At 32.9% G+C, this 7,500-nt stretch overlaps 1 protein-coding gene across 1 annotated transcript in view; it reads left to right on the top strand.

Moving 5' to 3' along the window:
• Window positions 1-7,500, top strand: part of LOC137659743 (dynein beta chain, ciliary-like) — a gene marked incomplete at its 5' end in the record, with an annotated part of 223,797 nt that overhangs the window by 74,899 nt on the left and 141,398 nt on the right.

Below are 7,500 nucleotides of genomic sequence, written 5' to 3'. Positions count from 1 at the left end.
ATATATATATATATATATATATATATATATATATATATATATATATTATATATATATATATATATATATATATATATATATATATATATATATATATATATATATATATATATATATATATTTTTTCTTAGATCAGAAAAGCAAATATATCTGCATCGGCGTTTGCATTTGTATATCTAAAAATGCAATTAATGTATATTATTTAAATTACATCATACACAAAATGAGATTGTATATATGTCTGTATGGGATTTTAAAACAAAGTAGATAGCACGACTAAATATACACAATATTCTTCATACTACACATATCCATGGCTTATTAAATTAATTAAAATTTTCATCTTAATTAATAATGAATTTAAATGAAAGAAAAATGCATTGATTTGAAAATATTGAAACAGTTAAAATTAACAATAGATGTTTCCAATTTGTGACTTTGCGTCCGTCTACAGGAAAATTTGGAGGCTTCTTCAGATCTGTGCCTCATAAGGACATAAAGTCGAAAGTCACCGTAATTCCTTCTAGGGATTCATCTCTACGAAATATTGGGAGAACTCTTCATATCCTTGGAAAAGCAAAACGATCTGAATTTTGATATCGATAGTCATTTCTTCAAAAACTATTTTTATCTTTTGGAAGTGTTTCTAACGTAATGACATTTCCTAGTCTTCCATTCGTCTAAGAATGATTTATGTATTTTTTTTTTTTTTTTTTTTTTTTTGAGGGGAAGTGTTTCAAGCATAGTGTCATTTTTTTATTATTCCAAATAGTAGGTGAAGGTGTCCATGACCAGGAAAAGATTTTACGCTCTTGATAAATACTGTAAAATCTGTACATATTTTACAAGACTGATTTTAATTCACCCGAGACTAAATTCTGATCACTTGTAGAGAGAAGAAATAATATATTAATAATAATTTTCAGTGCTGTACCTAGAGAAGATAAAGAATACCTGCAATATAAATGATAGAAACACGCAATTTAAAATGTTTTAGATATCGAACTATCAGCAAAACGAAATTTATTATACTAAGGAATAGTTTGATACATTGAATAACTAATTCTGGCCGTGAAAGATTAAGTTTATCAGATGGAAGCACTCGCATTCTTATACAGTATTGACATCCAAGGCGGCTTGTAATCGTGGTTTTTAATTTAAAATCCTGCTATAATTATGGGTCCCAAGTTAAAGCCCTGCTGTAATTGTTGGTCCCAAATTAAAGCCCTTCTGTAATTGGGGACTCAAGTTAAAACCTTACTGTAATTGTGGGTCTCAAGTTGAAACCCTGCTGTTTATTTTGGGTCTCAATTTGAAGCCCTGCTGTAATTGTGAGTCTGAAGTTAAAGCCCTGCTGTAATTGTTGGTCCCAAGTTAAAGCTCTGTTGTAATTGTGGGTCTCAAGTTAAAGCCCTTCTGTAATTGTGGGTCTCAAGGTAAAGTTCTGCTGTAATTGTGGGTCTCAAGTTAAAGCCCTGCTGTAATTGTTGGTCCCAAATTAAAGCCCTTCTGTAATTGGGGACTCAAGATAAAACCTTACTGTAATTGTGGGTCTCAAGTTGAAACCCTGCTATTTATTTTGGGTCTCAAGTTGAAGCCCTGCTGTAATTGTGAGTCTGAAGTTAAAGCCCTGCTGTAATTGTTGGTCCCAAGTTAAAGCCCTTCTGTAATTGTGGGTCTCAAGTTAAAGCCCTTCTGTAATTGTGGATCTCAAGGTAACGTTCTGCTGTAATTGTGGGTCTCAATTTAAAGCCCTTCTGTAATTGTGGGTCTCAAGGTAAAGTTCTGCTGTAATTGTGGGTCTCAAGTTAAAGCCCTGCTGTAATTGTTGGTCCCAAATTAAAGCCCTTCTGTAATTGGGGACTCAAGATAAAACCTTACTGTAATTGTGGGTCTCAAGTTGAAACCCTGCTATTTATTTTGGGTCTCAAGTTGAAGCCCTGCTGTAATTGTGAGTCTGAAGTTAAAGCCCTGCTGTAATTGTTGGTCCCAAGTTAAAGCCCTTCTGTAATTGTGGGTCTCAAGTTAAAGCCCTTCTGTAATTGTGGATCTCAAGGTAACGTTCTGCTGTAATTGTGGGTCTCAATTTAAAGCCCTTCTGTAATTGTGGGTCTCAAGGTAAAGTTCTGCTGTAATTGTGGGTCTCAAGTTAAAGCCCTGCTGTAATTGTTGGTCCCAAATTAAAGCCCTTCTGTAATTGGGGACTCAAGATAAAACCTTACTGTAATTGTGGGTCTCAAGTTGAAACCCTGCTATTTATTTTGGGTCTCAAGTTGAAGCCCTGCTGTAATTGTGAGTCTGAAGTTAAAGCCCTTCTGTAATTGTTGGTCCCAAGTTAAAGCCCTTCTGTAATTGTGGGTCTCAAGTTAAAGCCCTTCTGTAATTGTGGATCTCAAGGTAACGTTCTGCTGTAATTGTGGGTCTCAATTTAAAGCCCTTCTGTAATTGTGGGTCTCAAGTTAAAGCCCTTCTGTAATTGTGGGTCTTAAGGTAAAGTTCTGCTGTAATTGTGGGTCTCAAGTTAAAGCCCTGCTGTAATTGTTGGTCCCAAATTAAAGCCCTTCTGTAATTGGGGACTTAAGTTAAAACCTTACTGTAATTGTGGGTCTCAAGTTGAAACCCTGCTGTTTATTTTGGGTCTCAAGTTGAAGCCCTGCTGTAATTGTGAGTCTTAAGTTAAAGCCCTGCTGTAATTGTTGGTCCCGAGTTAAAGCCCTTCTGTAATTGTGGGTCTCAAGTTAAAGCCCTTCTGCAATTGTGGGTCTCAAGGTAAAATTCTGCTGTAATTGTAGGTCTCAAGTTAAAGCCCTTCTGTAATTGTGGGTCCCAAGTTAAAGCTTTGCTCTAATTGTGGGTCTCAAGTTAAAGTTCTGCTGCAATTGTTGGTCTCAGTTAAAATCCTGTTGTAATCTTTGTTCTCAAGCTAAAGCCCTGTTGTGCATCATGGGTCTCAAGTTAAAGCCCTTTGGAAATTGTGGATCTCGGGTTAAAGCCCTGCTGTAATTGTGCATCTCTAGTTGAAGCCCTGCTCAAGGTATGAAAGAATTCACTGGTAACCACGACCTTACTATCATTGTACGCTAGGGATGGGCTTGGGAGTCGGGTAGGGCATGCATTTTAGGTCTACCTGCTGATTTATCAGCACTCATTGCCTGTTGCTCCCTTGGACTAGCTTGGGTTGGGGATGGGGAAATTAGGCTTTGATCCTAATTCTATATATCTCTAGGACATTGAACAATAGTGACATGGCTTATTCCTTGTTTCTGCCGCTCATGAACCACTCAACGTTTTAAGTTTCTTAAGCATGGTGGTTTGTTGATCACATTAATTGCCTAAGGATACTAGTTTGTTAATTATACCTGTTACTTACATACTGGTTTGTTATTCATGGCAGTTAATCAAGCTTGCTTATTCAATCCTGGTAATTACTTATGCATACTGGTTTATTGATGGCATCAGTTTTTTAAGCATAGTGGTTTGTTCATCACGCCACTTACTAAACAATAGTGGTTTGTTAATCACGCTAGATAACTCGGCATTCTGGCTTGTTGATTATGGCAATTTCATGGAAGTACTTTTTTTTATCACGTCTGTATCTGAGGCATACTGATTTGTTGATTATAACAATTTATTAAGCAAAGGTTAGATAATCCTGTGAAATTCTTGTGCACACAGTTTTATGAAATGTACTGGATTGTTAACCATGCCAAGCATCTTAGTTTCTTAATAACTCCAGTTATTTAGCGGACTGGTTTGGTAATCACACCAGTTTCTTAAGCATACTGGTTTATCAATCGCATTGAAATAAAAATCTTACTGTTTTTTACTAGCATTTATTTATTAAAAATATGGGTCTGATAATCACAAAGTTTTCCTCAGTATACTGGTAAGGTAATCATGTCATTTTATCAAGCCTACTACTTTGTTAATCGTACGAGTTTCTTAAGCTTACGGGTTTGTTAATCACACAAGTTTGTGAAGCATACTTGTTTGTTAATAAGAGCTTTTTTCTATAAAGTATACCGGTTCAATAATCACAACAGTTTCTCAAGTATACTAGTTTATTCTTCACAATACTTTCTTAAGCTTACTGGTTGGTAAATCACACCAGTTTCCTAAGCATACTTGTCTACTGATCACACTAGTTTCTTGATCATGGAAGTTTCTTGAATGTACTCGATTGTTGATTTTGTGGTAGCTCATTGGAAACGTCCCTGCTTGTCGATCTACTGGACTGGGCTTCGAGTCTTGCTCAAACTCGATAGTTTCTTGTAGCGTTGGCAACCTCGCCATCCTTGTGAAGAAAGGATGGGGGCTTTGGGGAGCCTATAGGTCTGCCTGCTGAGTCGTCAGCAACCATTGCCTGATCGTCCCTGGTCCTAGCAGCTTGGGCCCTGATCATATGTATATATGGTCAGTCTCTAGGGCATTGTTACTGTCCCTTGCATCTGCCATTCACGAGTGACCTTTAAAAAAGTTTCCTAAATATACTGAATTTCAATCACGTCAACCTCTTAATCACACAAGTTTATTGGGCTTACTGGTTTATTAACAAAACTTATTTGATAAACATATTTGTTAAATAATTCGAGAAAATCTTAATCTTACTGATTTCTTAATCACAAAAAGTTCTTGAGTATACTAGTTTATTAATCACATCAGTTTCTCAAACACTCTGGTTAGTTAATAATGCATTTATTAAACATATCGGTTTGAAATCACACTGATTTCTTAAGCATAATGGTACGTTAAACACACGTGTCTTTTTAATTTAACTAGTTCATAAGTCCTTCTGGGAAACTAGAAATTTTATTTGAATAAACACATTTTCTTAAACATACCTTCTCTCCAAAGACACTAATCTCACCACATTTATAGACCATCATTAATATCTTGGTTTGCACGAATCTCTGCATATTTGTGTGTTTTGAAATAGTTTAGAAAGTTTGAATTTTTCGATAGATATGCCCACGTAGATTTGTGTGTCTGTACATTGTAAACTTCACCGAATGTTGATGTTTTCCCCCCGTAGATGTTTGAATTAGACTGAGTATGTCGTAGTTCTGCATTGTATTGTAAAGCTTTCTTAGATGGTTTGGCGTATGTTACGTGTGCTTCCTGTGATGATTAATAGGTTAAGTGTGTAATCTGCTTTTTAACTCAATAATGGCAGTTTTTATCACCGGTTATGTACTGTATACCTCATCGTGTGACAGGACAGATAAGTATTTGTTCGTTTCTTGTTGGCCACTTGAACGTTGTGATACACCTACAAGGAAGATTTCACTTTCCTTAGATGTGGACGATGGTGTTTTCATGTTCTTTAGTAGGAAATATGACCATATATTGATGTTATAAATGTATATATATGGATATATATAAATATATATGTATATATATATATATATATATATATATATATATATATGTATGTATGTATATATATATATATGTAAATGGTATACAGATAGACATGTATCTATTCATATATGCATATATATACATACATACATATATATATATATATATATATATATATATATATATATATACGTGACATACATATTTGCAAACACAAACAAATCTATATATATATATATATATATATATATATATATAAATATATGTATATATATACACAAATACATACATACCTATATATATATATATATATATATATATATATATATATATCGGTATATTCATAATTGCACACCTTTATGAAACAAGACAAAGTATCCAAGATTTCATGTATATAATACAATAAATCCAAATGTATATTTGCATGTATATACATCACACTTACTTTACTCACTTGCTTTATATCAAATGTGGTCACATTTCCTGCTGTGGCTTTGTATCAATTGGTTTGGATTATATTCTGAGTTTAATTCTAATTTTGAAAAAAATGTAATAGTTAGTATCAATTCTATAGGTTTTTGAGAATATGTTTAATGAGATAATTAATTTTTTATAGGAAATATTGTAAAGTTAGTTTCAGTGATAATGATAAAACTAAATAGTTATTTAGATCTCATTGAGTTTACGGTTTATATTTTTATTTATATATTTTGAATAACTATGTTTCCTTAATCTCAGAATTCCAACCATAAGTCACAACTATTTCTATAGCTTATTTTATGCTTAGAACTCATTGCATTAGAAAACTAATGTTAATGAGACTTTATCTGTAATGTGACAATTGCCAATAAGGACTATTCAAAAAGTCCATTTTTCTTTTTTACATCACCTAATGGGGAGCGGTACCTCCTGTATTTTCCTGGTACTATACACATCCCTGGTACCAGCTAGACAAAGAGAACAGAATTTTTGAAACGCTAAATAGTTCTGGTAATTATTGGAGCCTATCCTCAGCACTTCTCATACGATCCATTTTCATCTGGTATTGGTTTAAGAAAAAAAAAAAAAAAAAAAAAAAAAAACAGACATAAGAACAATAAAGTCCCGTTAATCGGGGGATTTCTCTCTCACTTCTACTCACAAAATTATAAACAATTTCTTTGCTTGAAAGCAAATTTAAAACGATTTTTATCTCTATATTTTCTAAGCAAATTTAAAACGATTTTTATCTCTATATTTTTTAAGCAAATTTAAAACGATTTTTATCTCTATATTTTTTAAGCAAATTTAAAACGATTTTTATCTCTATATTTTTTAAGCAAATTTAAAACGATTTTTATCTATATATTTTTAAAGCAAATCTAAAACGGCTTTTATCTAAAAATTTTAGAGCAAATTAATTTTTTATCTTTATATTTATTATCCGTAGGATAAGTGTTTTATCAATACGTTTTTTTTTATTCATAGGATACGTGACGTATCCCTAAACATATCATACAATATAGACGTTTTCATAAATACCGAATAAATTTCATCAGGATTTTGAAGAGAAGAATATTCGCTATACAAAAGAACCGAAAAAGAAATTGGTTGTTTCAGCATTGAACTCTTCTGGTTAGGATTAATCGTAGTAAATGAGTCTCTGTTAATATCTCAGCTTTGAGAAATGGCTGAGATCTTAATTATTTTAAATCTTTATTTTTAACTAATGCCATTTTAAGTGTTTCTAATCTGCATTGTTTTTATTTTCCATCCCTTCGACAACGGCAACGATGACTCTGCTGATTGTGGTTATCTTCAAAACGGAACTGCTCTCTCTCTGACTGCTGGGTTTTTAAACGATTTCTTTGACTGGATTTTGTGAATGAATTTGTCCCAATGTACTTTTGACCCTTCTCTCATATTCTGGCCTTTCTTCGCTGTCCTTTCTTTTACGATTAATTCTCTCATGATGTGTTTTTTTTTTCTCTTCGTCTTTCTTTTATGTTTCCTATTATTCTTACTGTTTGTATTTGTTTTGTTTATCTTCTTGTATTTCAATATGATTCGCCTCTCACTTGATCTTCTTTTAATTATTTTATCTTCTTTTCATTTTCTTACTAACTGTTATTTCTTCTGTCGTCCATTCATTTCTCTCTC

This window comes from Palaemon carinicauda, chromosome 20 (genome assembly GCF_036898095.1).
Source record: "Palaemon carinicauda isolate YSFRI2023 chromosome 20, ASM3689809v2, whole genome shotgun sequence".
Taxonomy (NCBI): Eukaryota; Metazoa; Arthropoda; class Malacostraca; order Decapoda; family Palaemonidae; genus Palaemon; species Palaemon carinicauda.
The sequence above is the reverse complement of the archived record's forward strand: the minus strand, read 5'-3'. Positions and strand labels throughout refer to the sequence as shown.